Source organism: Manis pentadactyla, chromosome 16 (assembly GCF_030020395.1).
Source record: "Manis pentadactyla isolate mManPen7 chromosome 16, mManPen7.hap1, whole genome shotgun sequence".
NCBI lineage: Eukaryota > Metazoa > Chordata > Mammalia > Pholidota > Manidae > Manis > Manis pentadactyla.
This window is the reverse complement of record NC_080034.1, coordinates 42,533,334-42,555,060: the sequence shown is the minus strand read 5'-3', so window position 1 is coordinate 42,555,060 and position 21,727 is coordinate 42,533,334.

The window sequence follows — 21,727 nt, the reverse complement described above, 5'->3', positions numbered from 1 at the left end:
GTGGAAGCTTCCCTGCTCCTTGGCCCTGTCCCCAGGGGTGCTGAGAAGAGCAGGACTTCCAGGCCTGAGGGGCTGCACTGTGTGCTCGGGGCTAGTGCCCTCCTCTCATTCTGTGCACGCAAGACCAGAGTGCCAAGGACACACTGCCCAGCCCGACAGAGGTATGTATTCACAGACGTCCACCTCCACCACACACCTTGTCTCATCTCAAGGGGCCTGGTGCTTCCATGCCCAGTTTTCTTCTGTTCAGCAGTTCTGGGTAGCTATTTTATGGCAGGCCTATCATGGGCTCCATGGTGCCATTTAATCCACCTGAGAACCCGTGAAGTGGGTGTTTGCTCCATTGGGAGATGAAGACATGTGCTCAGAGAATAAAAACTTTGGTCCAAAATATCGACTGGGTTCTTTCTGGCTGCTGTAACCAAGTGTTAAATGTAATGGTGGCTTAGGTGAGGGACATTTCTTTTGCTGGGCAGAAGCAGTACAGGGCTCTGCAATAAGCTTGTGGTGGTGGTGGGACACACCCCTTTAAATCTCATTTTCCTGCCACTCAGATACATACACTCTTTCCAACCCTGGGTCTAAGATCTGTTCCAGCTCCCGCCACCATATCCACATTCCACCCAGAAGGAAGGGGAAAAGGAGAGAGTGGGCAGCTTTTTCTCTTCCCACATTCAACAAGTATTCCTTGAGCACCTACTATGTGCTGTGCCCTATTCTGGACCTTTGGATTCCTCAGTGAATGAAACAGATCTCTGCTCCTGTGCATTCATTCTAGCAGGGAGTGTCAGAAAAGCACACGTAAATGAGTGTAATGGTGTGTCTGGAGGTCATAATGCTATGGGGAACAAAGGGTAGAATAAGGTAAGGGAATCGTGTGTGTGTGTGTGGTGGTGGGTTGTATTATTAAATAGGGGGTCACAGTAGAACACTGTAAAAGTGAGATTAAACAAAGACTTCCAGGGATTACAGGAATTAGCTGGTGGATGCCTGGGAGAAGAGTGTTCCAGGAAGAGGGAAGAGCCAGAGCAAAACTAAGATGGGAACATGCCCCAAGAGCTCTAAGGGTAACAAGGAGGCTGGTGGGGGCAGGGACATGGCAGTGATGGAAGCCAGGGAGAGTGGGAGGGGAAGGCTGGCGTGAGTGGTGGGGCAGTGGGTAGGGAGGGCTCAAGATGGATCATCTGGGACTACTGTCCAAAATGGTACCACTTGACTAAAGTTAATAAAAGTTAAAACCAAACATTCAATTCACTAGCCACATTTCAAGTGTTTGATAGTCACATGTAGCTAGTGGCTACCACAGTGATGAGCTCACGTTCTAAAACATTTGTCGTCATGGAAAATTGTTGGAAAGCATTGGTCTAGGACCTTGTTGCTGGAAGGACTTTTCTTCCCTCTGAGATGGAAGCTCCTTTCCTTCAAGGGTATCACCAGGAAGAGGCAACTTCCTTTCTGCTTGTGTCCTGATGGACAGAACCTCACCACACAGCCATTCCTTGCTGCAAGGGAGGCTGGAATGGTAATGACCATATGTTCAGCTAAAATTTACACAACTATCTAAAAGGAGGAGGAGGCTACTAGGGATCATTGGCAGTTTCTGCCACTAGGTCTTGTGGACCCCAAGGTGTTTTTACTGTACTATTGTTTTGAGTCTGGGAAGAATATTCTTTGAGAAAAGAATCTGAAATCACAGAACGGTGATCTCAGGCCCTTAGATCTAGGAATCAGGTCAAGGAGCAGGTAGCTGTTTGGGGCCTACACACCTGACCCATGAGTGTCACCTGCCCACAGGTGCAGCCCAGGGACAAGTCCTGAAATACCAAGCCCTTGGGCTCCTAGCTACCTTGCCTCTAGGCCAATTGTTCCAGGACAGTTGTAAAGGAAACCAGAGGAATTTTGTAAGTTTTCTTTTTCATTGGCCTACTTCCTGTGCCCCTGCATCTTCAGGGATGATCCATATGGAAACGTGGCCTTCGCCTCCCTCCATCTCCCCTACCATCTGATCTGTGCGGGTCTCTGGGTCAGGGACATGTCCAGGGACTGTTCTGTCCACATCCCTGTCTGGGGTTCTCCAAGCCCTCAGCCCCAAAGCTTCAGCAAAGGGAGAGGAAATTGAAAGCTTGCTTAAAGCCCAGGCATTTGTCTTTTTTGTGTGTGTGAGGGCATCTCTCATATTTATTGATCAAATGGTTGTTAGCAACAATAAAATTCTGTATAGGGGAGTCAATGCTCAATGCACAATCATTAATCCACCCAAGCCTGATTTTCGTCAGTCTCCAATCTTCTGAGGCATAACACAAGTTCTTACATGGAGAACAAATTCTTACATAGTGAATAAGTTCTTACATGGTGAACAGTACAAGGGCAGCCATCACAGAAACCTTCAGTTTTGCTCATGCATTATGAACTATAAACAGTTCAAATATGAATACTCATTTGATTTTTATACTTGATTTATATGTGGATACCACATTTATCTCTTTATTATTATTTTTAATAAAATGCTGAAGTGGTAGGTAGATACAAGATAAAGGTAGAAAACATAGTTTAGTGTTGTAAGAGAGCAAATGTACATGATCAGGTGTGTGCCTGTAGACTATGTGTTAATCCAAGCTAGACAAGGGCAATAAAACATCCACGTATGCAGAAGATTTCTCTCAGAACAAGGGGGGTGAGATTCTAAGCCTCACCTCTGTTGATCCCCAATTTCTCACCTGATGACCCCCCTGTGACTGTGCCTATCTTAGGTTGTTCCTCCCTTGAGGAATCTTACCCGTCTCTGGCTAACCAGTCATCTTCCGGGGCCATACAGGTAAATGTAAAGTTGGCAAGTGAGAGAGAAGCCTTATTGTTTGAAATGGTTAGCTTTTCATTTCTTTGCATATTTACGCCCTGTAGCTTCTATGCCCAGCATTTGTCTTGAGGAATCTTTACCACTTGGAAGAATTATGATACTCGGTAAATTTGATATGAGGCACGAATTCTATTTAAGGGTTGTAATTAGGAAGGAAGGAGAAAAGCTATAGAAGTAGCAGGCGGAAGAAAACATGGGGAGATTGATTATTTCTTTGACATATCTTCTTGTAGAGTAAGTTCAGCATGTATAGGTTTTAAGCTACTACTTAAATTGCACACACACATTAACATAATAGGAGTATAGTTACATAACCAAAGCATACCTGTAATTACCAGCCATCTCCAGTGAAACCAAGAAAACCAGTTAGGCACCTTAGGCATTTGTGAAAACTTATCTATGATATGGTGGATATTGTCCAACTGAACTTGAACAGTCTGAGAGAAATCAGACAAATTAAAACAACCCATTCCTGGGGAATGTTCACATCCCTTATGTTCCTTTAACAGTAAATAGTCTGTAGTTGTAAGATTTTGGAGCGCTACAATTTGCACTTCTCCTAATTCTTGATTGAGTTCCAACAGTATAGATCCAGTCAAATTTGTTGTTTTACTGTATGCACAGGCCAGCTTAGATATCTCCTTCTTCATTCCCATGGCAAGTCCAGGAACTGGTGGGATGAGTGCATCTAAACCTGTAGCAGTGCGTGGATCTTTGTTGGGGTTTTTTGATGATCATCTTCTGGCATGAGTCTTCCCGAGAGTGCTGATGTTGGAAGTTCTTTTTCATATCGTATCTTAGTTCATTTTCGGGGTAGCCCAATTAGGCTTTGATCCTCTGTATAAACACAAACAGACCCTTTGCCTACACTTTTATATGCCCTTTATACTCTTGTGTAGAATTCATTGGAGGTTACCACACAGGAACTGCCTTTTTTGTTTTTTTTTGGTATCACTAATCTACACTAACATGACAAATATTATGTTTACTAGGCTCTCCCCTATACCAGGTCCCCGTTATAAACCCCTTTACAGTCACTGTCCATCAGCATAGCAAAATGTTGTAGAATCACTACTTGCCTTCTCTGTGTTGTACAGCCCTCCCTTTTCTCCTACCCCCCCATGAATGCTAATCTTAATACCCCCCTACTTCTCCCCCCCCTTATCCCTCCCTACCCACCCATCCTCCCCAGTCCCTTTCTCTTTGGTACCTGTTAGTCCATTCTTGAGTTCAGTGATTCTGCTGTTGTTTTGTTCCTTCAGTTTTTCCTTTGTTCTTATATTCCACAGATAAGAGAAATCATTTGGTATTTCTCTCTCTCCGCTTGGCTTGTTTCACTGAGCATAATACCCTCCAGCTCCATCCATGTTGCTGCAAATGGTAGGATTTGCCCTTTTCTTATGGCTGAGTAGTATTCCATTGTGTATATGTACCACATCTTCTTTATCCATTCATCTATCGATGGACATTTAGGTTGCTTCCAATTCTTGGCTATTGTAAATAGTGCTGCGATAAACATAGGGGTGCACTGATCTTTCTCATACTTGATTGCTGCATTCTTAGGGTAAATTCCTAGGAGTGCAATTCCTGGGTCAAATGGTAGGTCTGTTTTGAGCATTTTGATGTACCTCCATACTGCTTTCCACAATGGTTGAACTAACTTACATTCACACCAGCAGTGTAGGAGGGTTCCCCTTTCTCCACAGCCTCGCCAACATATGTTGTTGTTTGTCTTTTGGATAGCAGCCATCCTTACTGGTGTGAGGTGATACCTCATTGTAGTTTTAATTTGCATTTCTCTGATAATTAGCGATGTGGAGCATCTTTTTATGTCTGTTGGCCATCTGTATTTCTTTTTTGGAGAACTGTCTGTTCAGTTCCTCTGCCCAATTTTTAATTGGGTTATTTGTTTTTTGTTTGTTGAGGCGTGTGAGCTCTTTATATATTCTGGACGTCAAGCCTTTATCGGATGTGTCATTTTCAAATATATTCTCCCATACTGTAGGGATCCTTCTTGTTCTATTGATGGTGTCTTTTGCTGTACAGAAGCTTTTCAGCTTAATATAGTCCCACTTACTCATTTTTGCTGTTGTTTTCCTTGCCCGGGGAGATATGTTCAAGAAGAGGTCACTCATATTTATGTCTAAGAGGATTTTGCCTATGTTTTCTTCCAAGAGTTTAATGGTTTCATGACTTACATTCAGGTCTTTGATCCATTTTGAGTTTACTTTTGTATATGGGGTTAGACAATGGTCCAGTTTCATTCTCCTACATGTAGCTGTCCAGTTTTGCCAGCACCATCTGTTGAAGAGACTGTCATTTCGCCATTGTATGTCCATGGCTCCTTTATCAAATATTAATTGACCATATATGTCTGGGTTAATGTCTGGATTCTCTAGTCTGTTCCATTGCTCTGTGGCTCTGCTCTTGTGCCAGTACCAAATTGTCTTGATTACTATGGCTTTATAGTAGAGCTTGAAGTTGGGGAGTGAGATCCCCCCTACTTTATTCTTCTTTCTCAGGATTGCTTTGGCTATTCGGGGTCTTTGGTGTTTCCATATGAATTTTTGAATTATTTGTTCCAGTTCATTGAAGAATGTTGCTGGTAGTTTCATAGGGATTGCATCAAATCTGTATATTGCTTTGGGCAGGATGGCCATTTTGACGATATTAATTTTTCCTAGCCACGAGCATGGGATGAGTTTCCATCTGTTAGTGTCCCCTTTAATTTCACTTAAGAGTGACTTGTAGTTTTCAGAGTATAAGTCTTTCACTTCCTTGGTTAGGTTTATTCCTAGGTATTTTATTTTTTTTGATGCAATTGTGAATGGAGTTGTTTTCCTGATTTCTCTTTCTGTTGGTTCATTGTTAGTGTATAGGAAAGCCACAGATTTCTGTGTGTTGATTTTGTATCCTGCAACTTTGCTGTATTCCGATATCAGTTCTAGTAGTTTTGGAGTGGAGTCTTTAGGGTTTTTTATGTACAGTATCATGTCATCTGCAAATAGTGACAGTTTAACTTCTTCCTTACCAATCTGGATTCCTTGTATTTCTTTGTTTTGTCTGATTGCCGTGGCTAGGACCTCCAATACTATGTTAAATAACAGTGGAGAGAGTGGGCATCCCTGTCTAGTTCCCGATCTCAGAGGAAATGCTTTCAGCTTCTCGCTGTTCAATATAATGTTGGCTGTGGGTTTATCATAGATGGCCTTTATTATGTTGAGGTACTTGCCCTCTATTCCCATTTTGCTGAGAGTTTTTATCATGAATGGATGTTGAACTTTGTCAAATGCTTTTTCAGCATCTATGGAGATGATCATGTGCTTTCTGTCTTTCTTTTTGTTGATGTGGTGGATGATGTTGATGGACTTTCGAATGTTGTACCATCCTTGCATCCCTGGGATGAATCCCACTTGGTCATGGTGTATGATCCTTTTGATGTATTTTTGAATTCGGTTTGCTAATGTTTTGTTGAGTATTTTTGCATCTATATTTATCAGGATATTGGTCTGTAGTTTTCTTTTTTGGTGCGGTCTTTGCCTGGTTTTGGTATTAGGGTGATGTTAGCTTCATAGAATGAGTTTGGGAGTATCCCCTCCTCCTCTATTTTTTGGAAAACTTTAAGGAGAATGGGTATTATGTCTTCCCTGTATGTCTGATAAAATTCCGAGGTAAATCCATCTGGCCCGGGGGTTTTGTTCTTTGGTAGGTTTTTTGATTACCGCTTCAATTTCGTTGCTGGTAATTGGTCTGTTTAGATTTTCTGTTTCTTTCTGGGTCAATCTTGGAAGGTTGTATTTTTCTAGGAAGTTGTCCATTTCTCCTAGGTTTCCCAGCTTGTTAGCATATAGGTTTTCATAGTATTCTCTAATAATTCTTTGTATTTCTGTGGGGTCCGTTATGATTTTTCCTTTCTCGTTTCTGATACTGTTGATTTGTGTTGACTCTCTTTTCGTCTTAATAAGTCTGGCTAGAGGCTTATCTATTTTGTTTATTTTCTCAAAGAACCAGCTCTTGGTTTCATTGATTTTTTTGCTATTGTTTTATTCTTCTCAATTTTATTTATTTCTTCTCTGATCTTTATTATGTCCCTCCTTCTGCTGACCTTAGGCCTCATTTGTTCTTCTTTTTCCAATTTCAATAATTGTGACATTAGACCATTCATTTGGGATTGCTCTTCCTTTTTTAAATATGCTTGGATTGCTGTATACTTTCCTCTTAAGACTGCTTTTGCTGTGTCCCACAGAAGTTGGGGCTTAGTGTTGTTGTTGTCATTTGTTTCCATATATCACTGGATCTCCATTTTGATTTGGTCATTGATCCATTGATTATTTAGGAGCATGTTGTTAAGCCTCCATGTGTTTGTGAGCCTCTTTGCTTTCTTTGTACAGTTTATTTCTAGTTTTATGCCTTTGTGGTCTGAAAAGTTGGTTGGTAGGATTTCAATCTTTTGGAATTTTCTGAGGCTCTTTTTGTGGCCTAGTATGTGGTCTATTCTGGAGAATGTTCCATGTGCACTTGAGAAGAATGTATATCCCGCTGCTTTTGGATGTAGAGTTCTATAGATGTCTATTAGGTCCATCTGCTCTACTGTGTTGTTCAGTGCTTCTGTGTCCTTACTTATTTTCTGCCCAGTGGATCTATCCTTTGGGGTGAGTGGTGTGTTGAAGTCTCCTAGAATGAATGCATTGCAGCCTATTTCCCCCTTTAGTTCTGTTAGTGTTTGTTTCACATATGCTGGTGCTCCTGTGTTGGGTGCATATATATTTAGAATGGTTATATCCTCTTGTTGGACTGAGCCCTTTATCATTATGTAGTGTCCTTCTTTATCTCTTGTTACTTTCTTTGTTTTGAAGTCTATTTTGTCTGATATTAGTACTGCAACCCCTGCTTTCTTCTCGCTGTTGTTTGCTTGAAATATGTTTTTCCATCCCTTGACTTTTAGTCTGTACATGTCTTTGGGTTTGAGGTGAGTTTCTTGTAAGCAGCATATAGATGGGTCTTGCTTTTTTATCCATTCTATTACTCTATGTCTTTTGATTGGTGCATTCAGCCCATTAACATTTAGGGTGACTATTGAAATATATGTACTTTTTGCCATTGCAGGCTTTAAATTTGTGGTTACCAAAGTTTCAAGGTTAGCCTCTTTAGTATCTTACTGCCTAACTTAGCTCACTTATTGAGCTGTTATATACACTGTCTGGAGATTCTTTTCTTCTCTCCCTTCTTGTTCCTCTTCCTCGATTCTTCATATGTTGGGATTTTTGTGCTGTGCTCTTTCTAGGAGTGCTCCCATCTAGAGCAGTCCCTGTAAGATGTTCTGTAGAGGTGGTTTGTGGAAAGCAAATTCCCTCAGCTTTTGTTTGTCTGGGAATTGTTTAATCCCACCGTCACATTTGAATGATAGTCGTGCTGGATACAGTATCCTTGGTTCAAGGCCCTTCTGTTTCATTGTATTAAATATATCATGCCGTTCTCTTCTGGCCTGTAGGGTTTCTGTCAAGAAGTCTGATGTTAGCCTGATGGGTTTTCCTTTATAGGGGACCTTTTTCCCTCTAGCTGCCTTTAAAACGCTTTCTTTGTCCTTGATCTTTGCCATTTTAATTATTATGTGTCTTGGTGTTGTCCTCCTTGGATCCTTTCTGTTGGGGGTTCTGTGTATTTCCGTGGTCTGTTTGATTATTTCCTCCCCCAGTTTGGGGAAGTTTTCAGCAATTATTTCTTCTAAGATACTTTCCATCTCTTTTCCTCTCTCTTCTTCTTCTGGAACCCCTATAATACGGATATTGTTCCTTTTGGATTGGTCACACAGTTCTCTTAACATTGTTTCATTCCTGGAGATCCTTTTATCTCTCTCTATGTCAGCTTCTATGCGTTCCTGTTCTCTGGTTTCAATTCCATCAATGGCCTCTTGCATCCTATCCATTCTGCTTATAAACCCTTCCAGAGTTTGTTTCATTTCTGCAATCTCCTTTCTGGCATCTGTGATCTCCCTCCGGACTTCATCCCATTTCTCTTCCGTATTTCTCTGCATCTCTGTCAGCATGTTTATGATTCTTATTTTGAATTCTTTGTCAGGAAGTCTGGTTAGGTCTGTCTCCTTCTCTGGTGTTGTCTCTGTGATCTTTGTCGGCCTGTAGCTTTGCCTTTTCATGGCAATAGAGATAGTTTGCAGAGCTGGGACGGAGTGACGGCTGGAAGAACTTCCCTTCTTGTTGGTTTGTGGCCCTCTTCTCCTGGGAGAACAGCGACCTCTAGTGGCTTGTGCTGGCAGCTGCGCGCAGACAGGGTTTCTGCTTCCTGCCCGGCTGCTATGGAGTTTATCTCCGCTGTTGCTGTGGGCGTGGCCTGGTTCGGGCCCCTGCTCCAAAGTGGTGGAGTCGCGTTGGAGGGGGAACAGCCTGGAGGCTATTTATCTCTGTAAGGGGCCTCCCTGCTCCCTGCAGCCCAGGGGTTAGGGTGCCCAGAGATCCCCGGATTCCCTACCTCTGGATTAAGTGTCCTGCCCTGCCCCTTTAAGACTTCCAAAAAGCACCTGCCAAAAGAAAACAACGACCACACACACACACAAAAAATTTTTAATTAAAAAAAAAAAAGGTGGCCGCTCGTTTTTCTTTATTCTCCGGCGCCAGCCTCAGGCATCTGCTCACCGGTCTTGCTGCCCTGTTTCCCTAATATTGGGGTCCCTATCCCTTTAAGACTTCCAAAAATCGCTCGCCAAAACAAAACAGCAAAAAAAAAAAAAAAAATGGTCGCTCGCTTTTCTTATGTCCTCCAGCGCCCGGCCTCCAGTGCCCGCTCACTGTTCTTGCTGCCCTGTTTTCCTAGTATCCAGGGCCCTGCACTCTGGTCCAGATGGCTGGGGCTGGGTGTTCAGCAGTCCTGTGCTCCATCTCCCTCCCGTCTGCCTATTCGTCTCCCGCCAGGAGTTTGGGGGATGGGTGCTCGGCTCCTGCCAGGCCGGGGCTTGTATCTTACCCCCTTCGCGAGGTGCTGGGTTCTCTCAGGTGCAGATGTGGTCTGGATATTGTCCTGTGTCCTCTGGTCTTTATTCTAGGAAGGGTTGTCTTTGTTATATTTTCATAGATATATGTGGTTTTGGGAGATTTCCGCTGCTCTACTCACACCGCCATCTTCCACCCATCTCTCCGGCATGTCTTTTATCTGACCTCTTCACTGCTAATGGATCTCAGATGAGTAACTTACCCTCTCTAAGCAGCAATTTCCTCATCCAGAAAGTTGGATAATGATGCCAATTATACTACACCCAAGATTGCTGCAAGTATTGAGAGTGGAAGGCATCACACCTGGAATAAGATGGAAATTCAATACCTTTCTCTTTCCCTTATTCTCAGGGGTTCTGGAGATCCCACCTTGATGTGTGTGTTTCCCCAAACAGTCAATTCCCCAGAGTCTCTCTAGTCCTTGACACTGGTGTTAAGAGACAGGAGGTCCATCCTAGAATCCCTCTATTTAACGAGGTGGAGAGACCTGGGCATTGGATTGCCTTTCTCCTCCCAAAGAAGTACCTTCTCAAGCAATTCCAGGAAGCTGGAATCAGGAGAAATTTGCCAGAAAGGAGTTTCTCAGCTTCAGCTGCAAAGTTGATCTTGGCCCTAGGGTTCCAGAAGTTCAGCTTAGGACCCTGCAATTGGAGATGCCAGCGACCCTCCCACCCCAGCCCAAGCTCCTCCCTGAAAAAGCCTTTTCAGACCTGGCTGCAGAGCTTCAACCCTGAACTCTCGGGAGCTCAGGACAGGGGTACCTCCATCTCTCACTCTCCTCTGGGCATCTTCCTGCCATGAGGGCCCAGGTGTCCTGTGCCCCAGCACCTCACCTGTCCCATGTGAGCTGCTGAGGAGGGTCAGGAAGAGAAAGAGGGGTAGCCAGGCCCTCATCATGGCTACCTTGCTTCTTGCCTCTCAGAAGACAGAAGAAATGCTGGAAGTCCCGGCTGGCCTCTGCTTGTGAGGTCTGCTTTTCTACACCCCAGCCAATCCTTAGCACAAGTGTTAGGGGGAAGTGGGAGGGGAAAGCTGGGTAACTGGACTTTCCAGTACTCCCAATACAGCTTTAAGGAACCCAAGGCCTCCACCACGAGTCTGCATTTGGAGGATCCTAACTCAGATACCAGTACTAAACTGTCTTAGCTGCTGCTCAACTTACAAGCTGGGGTTCTAGTGTTACCTTTGGAACTGATTTATTCCATGAAAGTACAAAATAATGCTATTATACTTTATAATATTAGTATTTTAATAAAAAATTGTGAACCTTTAGAAATCCTTGGTTCATAAGTTTTGTATGTGGGGTGGCGGTGGGTAGTGTCATGTCACAGATGACTAGAGAATCTGATGAAAATAATAGACTCACTTTCCAGAAAAATTTACACACTCAAAGTTTTGTCTGCCGCTTCAGGGGATTCAAAGAGCCTCAGAAACACAACACAACTATGAACCTCAGTTAAAAAGCCCTGTTTTAGATGAAGTAATCATTGTAATTCTTTCCAAATTGTAAAATCTACAAATGTTCATTCCACTCCCTCAATTGCCTAGAAGCAGATGTGCAATAAGAGTTAAACTTTGGCAGACTCATGCAATTTGAGAGCACCAGAGACCCTAGAGGGGACTCTGTGGTTACACTGAGGCACAGAGAAATTAAGCAAAAGAGCTGAAATGGGATTTTAGAAGTCAGGATTGGTCAAAATATAAATTTATTAAATGTATATTTAATAAATTCATTGAGATGGGATTTTACTACTAATGAATTTGTTTTGCCACCATATAATAATAATTATATCATTATTCAGCTAAATAATAATATTCAACCAAGCATGACAGACATCATTGTGCATGCACCATCTCTATTAAACTCCCCAACAGTCTGGAGTGGCTGTTAGCACCATTCCAGTTTATGGACATAGAATCCAAGGCTCAGAGCACCTTTACCCAATGATAAGATAGTTTATAAGTAGTAGACAATGGATTTAAACTCTGAATACCACTATTTCACCCACTTTCTTGTCTCAGGTCTCGGTGGCAGTTGTTGGGAATAACTCTATTGTTCTTTACTGTTAATGTCTGAGCTCTGTATGTGTGTGCATATGTGTGCACATGCATGTATGCACACACACACACACTTATTAATAAAAGTAGATGATTTACATTCCCTGCTTCACAACCTTCTACAGCTCATACAGTCTAGAATCCTTGCTCATCACACAACTGAAAGGCTAAATAGAGAGCCCTGAGGCTCAAAGGGTCCCTAATGGCAGAAACATCTGCAGAATTCTATTGCTATTCTCCTCTTATAGAATAAAACAAATAATGATATGAGGCAAGCTTGGGAAACCACCAGAAAATCAATGGTTTGAGTCTTCTAGCATCCCACCATCATTCTTTGACATTTGCTAAGCTTTTATTAAAGTCACAGAGCCCAGTCTCTCAGACAAAGGTAGCATGCATATATCAAATATTCTTTGTTGCTAATGGACTTTGTTTCATTTTTTAGAATAAGTCTTTTCTTCTTTTCCCATTCTTTTTTCCTTTTAAAAGTTTGCCATTAAATAAACACTCAAGCACAGTACTAAGGAATAATATTATTTTCTATAAGCATGCATCCAGGTAACTCAGATTCATTGCTAGTGGTTGAGTGGAGCACCCAATTAAAATGATTTTAGGCAAACATGACGCTGTGGTCAGGTAGGAGACAACCCTGCCTTAGGTGTGGAGGTGGATGTAGAAACACAACTATCCCTATTTTTCATTCCAGTGAGACTGAATTTTGCCAGGATGATCATTCACATATCCCCAGAGTAGCCTACTGGGATGTCACCATTTGGGGCCAAAATGTATATATCAAACATTTGCAAGGTTGTGGTGGTGACTCACAGTCCTGTTAGGCACCATTAGAGAAAACTGCTGTGTTATAACTAAGACCAAGTGAGTGATTTTTAGTCCAGATGAATTACTGGCTGCCAAAGCACACCTGTGAGAGGACCAGAATTCTGACTTAGACTTTATCCAAACACATTTTCTTGTCATGAGAAAAACACATTTCCTCATAAGATAGTAGATGGAGGTCTCCTTCATTCTTGCTACAAGCACTGAAGTGCTGTCTTAGTCCAACCAGGTTGATACAACAGAATACTGAAGGTTGGTGACTTAAACAGTGCTTATGCCTCCCTTACAGTTCTGGGGGCTGGCAAGTCCAAGACCAGGGCGTGGGCAGAATCAGCGTCTGGTGAAGGATTGCTTCCAAGCTCACAGATGCCATCTGTTCGCTGTCCTCACATGCACAAGAGAGCAGGAGAGCTCCCTGGGGTTCTGTTTAGCTGCGAACAGATTCCATTCGTGGGAGCTCCACCCTCGTGGCATAACCACCTCCCCACAGCCCCACTTTTTAATACGTCACTTTGGGAGTAGAATCTCAAAAGAGGAATTTTGAGGGGACACAAACATTCAGTCTATAACAAGTGCCTACAATCCCCAAATAATCCTAATAAAAGTTAGAAGATTGTACTCTGAGTCTCTTACATCTGTTGATATCATATAATTGGTTTCATTAAACTTTTCTCATGCAATTGGTCAAAGTTTGCTACTTTGATTTGCCAAAATATCTTGGGTATATTTGAAACATTAAAATCTATAGATTATTGTATGTGTGTGCATGTATAACAAAAGTAGGTGATTCACATTTCTTAGGCTGGTGAGGGTTTTACCTGGGACTTTGGCTTTCAACTTGCAAAGTAACCTTTTATTCCGGCATAATGACATCATTTAATAAGTATTCGTTGAATAGATCTATTTTTCTTCTAGAAGGAAAGACGTAATCCTTCATTAAAACTTCTCTTTTTTTCAAAACATGGCTGAAAGAAAATATCTTCTGACTTGTAATCTCCATCTTTGCTAAATTGGGTTATTATGACTAATACAAGCAGTCTTTGATCAGGTCCCACAGAGAATGGTGCATTCTTGAACTAAAAACCCAAATTCCCAGGTGGTTACCTTGGCACCATGTTCTACACAAAATTAGAGGTACCAGCAGGAATGTTTTAGATTTCATTAGTGACATGAACAAATGAACTGTATGACATCACTGAAAGATTCTGAAACTAGGTGTGGACAGGCTGATGCATAATAGACAGGAAATTCATGTTGTTTGATATGGAGGTAAAATCTGGATGTTGAGTCTATAAAACGGAATGTTTTGGAGACCTGTCCTAATTGTCAGATATAAGCATAGGTTTATATCTGTTTCAGATTTCTTATTTGCTCTGCTTCTTACTTGCAAGTCTGAAATTAGCTCTGTCATAGCCCTAACTACTATAAAATGTCTTTTCCATAGCTCAACCAGTTAAATGTTTTAGCTAGGGACCAACATGTTATTAACTTGGACTAAACGAAAGTTTGTATTAAGCATACCTCACAGGAACGGCTTGAGTCTTCTTCCATCAGGATCCTTGAAAATGCATCATTCTCCACGAACAACATGGAAAAAATTCCTTGGGCTCTTTTCTTGATTTATCTCTACACAAGCACACAAACCTCTCTGAATGTACACAAAATATTTGAAGTAGCAAACAATTGCAGTATTGCCCCATTTCTATAGCCCAGGAGTTTCATTCATCTAGGTAACGTTTTAACAAAGACTCACAGAGGTTAAGCACCGTCTTCACACAGGAACCAGTGGGAGGTGGGTTCTTCTGGTTGTAGTGCCTGAGCTGCTTCTCTTTGCAAACCTCTGCAGGCTTGGTGAAGTTCTTATTGCCAGAGTGGTGATTCCGGGTGACTATCACTGTGTTCTCTACCTACCCCCTTCCTGGGCTTCAGTTTATTGCATCCCTCATTGTTAAGGGAACCCACGGAAGCTGGGATCAGGCGGGAGTCCCAAGGTTCATAAGCCTATGTAACCTTTTCCTTCTGGCCCTCCTCTTGCCTCGCTTCTGTACTGCACCAATTTACACATAGGAGAGAAGCTCTTTTCCGCCTCTGAAAAGGCTCTTTCCTTGTTATGCACTTTCTATGGCCATTACTTAGGTTTAGGCCCACTGTACCCTTCCTTGCGAATGTGAAATGCCCTTTCTGCCCTATTTCAATTTTTCCACATTCCCTTCCTGCTAGGCAGAAAAACTAAATTGTTTTCACAAAAACAGAGATACAATAAATCATCCATTTGTCTACTGAATTAATTTCTAAGTCCCCAACCTGATACTCAAACCCTTCCCAAATTTGGTCCCCACCCATATTGTCAGTCAAACCATCTCTCACTGGTTCTTTCTTCACATATTGTAAGTTTCCTGGGGATCAGAGTCTGAACTCCTGCACTTTGTAACCTGTTTCTATTTTGAACACCCTCTGCTTTGTGCCTTATTGTCAAAGTCTTGCCATCTTGCAAGTACCTCCCTTAGATCACCTCACCCCTTTCTGAATCCTCTGTCCTGATTTTACATATCATCTGTAGTTTCTCTTAGATAAAACTTTTACCTTTCAGATAGCATCTGTGCCAAAACACAGTACTGTATTCATGACTGAGTGCTTATCACATGCCTTAGCAAAGCAGAGACAAAATATATAACATATTTTGCACTGAATTTTAAAGAGTTTGTAAACCAGAACTTTATCAAAAACTGTTTTGTCTGCATAACTAAAAAGGATTCAGAGTTTGCATCAGCCTACTTATCATTCTGAAGCAGGGAAAGCTCTGAAGATGGAATATTTTAGAAGACTGAGGGTAATCTGTTGCTATGGAAGAAGTGAGTGTACTTTAGAAATACTTAAATCATTTATAACATAAAAGGACTGTTGCCCTTATTTCAGAAGGATCATGTAACATAATTACAATTTGTTGGTAACACCAAATTTTCCTTTGACCCTTAGTATAATTTCAGAACATATCCACATACATTGAAATATGTGTTTGAAATGGAAAAAATCATGAATATTATTGTAGTAACAAACACGTATTGGTAGTTACGGCTATAGGAGTAAGCAGTAATATTTAGTATTTTAGTACTTTTAGTGATACTTACATAATTAGTATTTTAGTTTTCACATAATTAGTCTTAGAAGTTGGAAATAAATATTGCATCATTCTATTGCTATAGTAAATTAGAAGTGGCTCACCTTATCCTGAGAGTTTGGGGGATTTTTTTTTTCCAGCAGGCAGGCAGGCAGGCAGGCAAGCAAGCAAGCAAGCAAGCAAGCAAGCCCTCTTCCCTTTAACCTCTCAGGTTCAGACGCCCTCGCCCTCGGTTGCCCAGGTAACTACCCATTGACATGGAGATGAACTTCTCTCCACTCCTGAGGATATGCAAATGTACTAAAGCCAGGCTAGATACTCTGGAAATGTTACAGTTTTACCCACAGGCCACTTCTCCAGAAATCTCACCTTTCAATCTACTTGTTCCCTTTTTTCGGCAATGGCCCCTGGGCAAGAAAACTGGAGCATTGTGACCAGACTAATGGCATAACAATAGTAACAGCAATAAAATCAGGGCAATCCTCAAGCCGGAGGATTCAGCTAGTTCAAAGTCTTATGCAGATTAAGTCCATAGCTCGTCCATTCCCTCGGCAGGCAGTAGCTGAGGGTTCAGAGCAATCATCATGCGGCAGCTGCAGCCAGTGGGGGCACATTCAGGCCACAAGGACTGTGGGAGAAAATAACCTTAAGGGCGATAAGTTACATGTTTTAATGACACCAGCATAGGCAAATCTTGTCCATCAGGTAGGAGACATGCAAGAGAGTAGTCTTGTGATAAAACAGTGGCAGGGATGGGATCCCGTCCTGGTCTAGTATACCAGACTTTTATCCCCCTCCCTGTGGGAGTTACAGATGGGTCCATATATAGGGCTACGGGAGTTACATGCACTGGCCATAAAGTTAAAATTTCCCTGCAAGATGCTCTTACCTCCTGGATGTTTTGGGTACTCTAGTGTGACCTTTGGGGGCCATTTAGCTGTTAGTCCAGGAATACACAGGAGGCCAGCTTCCAGGTCTTTCCCCCAAGGTACCAGAAGGGCCAGCCATCGCTGGTCCATGTGTCGAAATGTCCAGGGCCAGGTCTATTCAACAGTGTCTCCAGGGCTTAAAGCAGTAGGGGCTGACAGCAGGATGTTGCTCTGCTGGCCATATCCTGGCTTCAACAGCGCTTCTTCAGTTTGGAAGTACAATTATTGTATAGGAGAGGCAGCAAGGTGTGTGAGCATATCCACAGGGCTCAAAGCTCATAATTTATGTGGCTTCTCATTCAAACGCCGTAGCATTGTCCATAGGCGAACTGACCAACCCTGTAGACTATTGGTGTCTGACTTCAGGCCAGATTTCAACAAATTGTTGTACCTCTCTATCATGCCTGCCCGGGTAGGATTATATGGTACATGAAATTTCCACTTTATTCCTAATTGCTGCACCCATTCTTGTAATGCATGTCCAGTAAAGTGGGTGCCATGATCGCTCTCAATCACCTGCAGCCGACCATAGGCAGCAAAGAGATGCTCCAGGCCCCTCTTGGTGGTTTGCTGATCTGCACGATGTGCAGGAAAAGCAACCAATAGTCTAGTTGCTGTGTCCACACAGTCATGGCATATCAATATCCTTCTTGATATGGGCAGAGGCCCAATATAGTCTATTTGCCACCTGACAAGGGGTAATGTCCCCTTACTATTGTCCCATGTTGCTGTGAGACTCGGTGTAAGTCCCTCTTAGAGCACACAGGGCACTCTCTGGGCTCTGCTGACTTCTTCAAAGGTCAATGGCAAGCCCCACCAATGGGCTATAGCCCACATTGTCTTTTGCCCCATGTGCAACAAATGCTGGTGTAGCCACTGGGCCATGTCAGAGGCAGGCTTTCCTTCTAGGCAGCATGCCTGGGCCAATGTGTCTGTTTCATCATTCCCTGGGGATGCCAAAGGCAAATGGCCAGTCACAGGATATACAGTAAGCGTCTTAGTCTGACCAGAGGCCCATAGTTCTTGCCACAACTCTTGCCCCCAAGGGGGCTGGTGACCAACCATCCAGTTGGCATGATACCATGTCGGTAAGCCACAGGGTCAAGCCCTGATAGATGGTCCAGCTCCCAGCGCAGACAACTATGGGGGAAGGCTCCTGGGTGATCACAAGCCATACTGCCCACAACTCAGCCCATTGACTGCTCTTCCCCTCTCCATCCTCCATCCATATTGTCTCAGTCTTTGGATGGAAAGCCACAGCCCTCCACTTTGGGGGCTGCCCATGACTAGAGCCATCTGTATACCAAGCATCTTCAGGTAGAGGGGCTTTTCCCTCCTGAAAAGGAGTCTTGGCTACCAATGGCTCAAAAGCAAGTTCTTCCTGCTTTCCACTGGTATAGGTCACTGGCCCCAATAAGCGCTGGAGTTCTCTACTTAAGGAACTAGTAGAGAGGGCGCTGCACTGCTGTAAATATGCGCCCCATTTGGCCAGTGTAGGTGTCTGTGCCATGCCACTCCATGGCCTTTGGGCCCAGTCTCACACCCACCCCATGATGGGATAGGTGGTTATTACCTTGGTCAGCGCTGTTCTGGCAATGGGCTCCATAGCCAGCAAGGCATGGTACACAGCAGTCAGTTGCTTCTCTATCATGGTGTACTGGACCTCTGCTCCTTTCCATAGTTGTGACCAGAATCCAATAGGTTGGCGTGTCCATTCAAGCCACTGCCAAAGGCCTCATCCATAACCATCTTTGGTAACATGAACATCTAGTGCACATGGCCTCAATGAGTCCATTACATTCAAGGCCTGTATGGCCTTGACTGTCCACTTGGCAGCAGTAAAAGCAGCTGCACATCTCATCCCAGTCCCACTTGATGCCCTTTCATACCAAACGGTATAAGGGCTTCAGAATTTGTGCTAAGTGTGGGATAAACAATCTCCAGTAGCCCAAAAGACCCTAAAATTCTTGTAATACTGCCTGAGTGGTAGGGGTGGGGAAAGCCTGGACCTTGTCTATAACTGCTTCAGGAACAACTTTAGTTTTACCCGACCAGAAAACCCCCAAGAATTTCACAGACAAGCCAGGTCCCTGAACCTTGGTGCTGTTCACAGCCCATCCTTTTTCCTGTAGATGTTGCAACAGTCTAGGAGCTGCCCCTTCTAAGTCTGAAAGAGAATCCCATGTGAGCATAATATCATCAATGTACTGATACAACTGCACTGTTTGTGGTTTCCTCCGTGTGGCCAAATCCTAGGCTACAAGCCCATGACAGATGGTGGCGCTGTGGAGGTATCCCTGTGGAAGGACAGTGAATGTCCACTGCCAGCCTTCCCATGTGAAGGCAAACTGTTCCTGGCTTTCCTGGGCTATGTCAATAGAGAAGAAAGCATTAGCAAGGTCTACTACATAAATGATACTTTCTCAGTTCATGGCTGAGGGTGTCCAGAATGTTTGGTATAGAGGGAACAGCAGCATGCAAAGGGAGTGTGACTTTATTCAATTCCCTGTAGTCCACAGTCATACACCAGGAGCTGTCTGGCTTTCTCACTGGCCACACTGGGGAATTAAAAGGACTATGAGTGGGCTTTATGATGCCCACCCTCTCCAACTCCTGTAGAGTTTCTCCAATTTCCTTGTTCCCCCCCAGGCAATTTATATTGCTTAGTATTTGTCACCCGCTGAGGTACAGGCAGAGCTACAGATGAGTGCTTAGCATGTCCCCTCATAACTGCCTTTACTAAATGTACCCTCAGTCTGAACTCACCTGCAGTGGTCTGTAACCACAGGCCCTGCAGGATATCTACCCCCAAAATATATTCAGGGATGGGAGAAATGTACATGGTATACTCCTTTGGGGGTAAACACCCTATTCCCAATGAGATCTGGGCTTTCTTCACTCTACTTGCCTTACCCCCATAGCCATCTATCACAGCAGGTGTTCTGGGAAAATGCTCACGGTTGCCACGAATCAGAGAACACTCAGCTCCTGTGTCCACAAGCACCAGGACACGTTGTACATTCACAGGGCACCAATGAATTGCTAATTGTACATGTGGCCTCTGGTCCACACCATGTCCCCCAAGATGGGGACTTTGACCCCACCTTCAGTCAAACCACGATGCCCAATCTTCCTCCAGTGGGGGTGAGGGTGCAGGCAAATCCTGAGTACTGTCTCCCATGAAGTTTTGCAGGGACACAGGCCGGGCATGAGGCCTTGACTCTGGTTTCCGTGTCCTGGACCTCAGTGGCTGGAACTGCTGCTCTGGCTTTAATTGGTGCCACAGTTCTAACAAGATTCTATTGGGCTGCCCATCGAGTTTTTCTTTCATTACCCCGGCCTTTATCAAATCAACCCACATCTGGGTCCTCAAGACCTTCACGGGGCCTTTTGCACTTCTCCTTTCAGTCATGGCCCATACTTCCCTCCTTGCCTTTATTGTTTCAACCTCCCCCAGATCTGCTAAAGTACGAGTAGCCTCCCTTATGGGTTGCCCTAGGTGGGGGGCAAGAGTATTCACTAGGGACCCAAAGAGAGAATGTGGGAGCTGTATGCAGCACCAGGTTTCTCATTCCTATGGTGAACAGTTCCTCATCGGGGCCCTGGGGGTCCATATTACAGATGATAGTTTTCATACCCAGTTCCTGCAGTACCTGTTGGAGCTCTGCATACATTTTCCAACTACTGGGAAAATATGGTAAATCACTCTGATTAGGCCAAACTATCCTGATGGCAGCTGTCAGCCATTCCAGGAGTGTCTGATTCCCTGAGGCATGATGAGCATTTTGCAATCGCTGCTGGAGGGAAGGGTGAATCATCAGGGAAGACCTTACTCATCTCAGTACCTGACACAACAATGTTTTCCACCCCCATATCCCAGAGACGTAAAAGCCATGTAGGCAGAGATTCTTATGGCCTCTGTTTATACCAGATGCTCATGTCCACCAGCACATCCCAGGTATAGGCGCGGGGCATGGAGTGCTGCACAACCTGGGGAGGGGCTGCTCCTCCTCCTGAGGAGCCCGCAGTTGCTTCGTTTTCATTTTCTTAATTACAGCTGGGTGGGCCTTTAAAACAGAAGATGGTACCTCCGGGGATGGCCTGGGTAGCAGATCCGCCAGTGGCCCCAGCTCCTCCTCTTCTCCCTCGGGCTCCTCCAACAACGGCTCCTCCCCCACCATTTCTGGAGATGAAGGCACTCCTCTGTCCTCCCCCTCCCCCACGGCCTCCTGCAATGGGGCTTTTCCTGCTCCCTCCCCCCTTGCCGCTAAGGAGTATTCTAGGAGCCTGACCTGCCTTTCAGTAACTGCCTCTCTTCTTTAACAGCATCCCATAGGCTCCTCCAAGGGATGTGTCTCTCTCCCACCTAAGCCCCTCTCCTTGCTAACCCTCTCAATAATCCTCTCTTTCTCTTGTATAACATTTTCCACTATCTGGATGAAAAGAAACCTTACAATGCCAGCTGCTACACGGCCGGCCCCCTAAGGTCTCCAAGCAGTATTCCATCTCAGGGAGGGCTAATTCTGCAGCTTCCAGTGTTTCCACCCTTCCCCAGTTCTGAGGAAGGCCCCACCCCTTTAAGAGGTACTTTACCCTAGAGCAATTCCCTACTAGGGGTTCCCAACTTGGAAGCCCCACAGCTGGGAGGATAACAGGTGAAGCGGCACTCTCCTCCCCTGCATTCACTGGGGCCTCCCCACCATCTGCAGGAGCAGCCCTCCCAAAGGTCACACCCATTATGACATAATTCGGGTTAAGAGGCACCCTGCCGACTGCCGCCAGATGTAAGTCCGGGGAGAGGATATCCTGGGGCAAAATACCTCTAAAAACTGAAATCAGTCAGAGGGAGAAATAAAGTTTAAAACCCATTTAGTGCTTACAAACTGCAGTCCAGCGCTGTCTCTACCTCCTGCTCTGGAAGGAA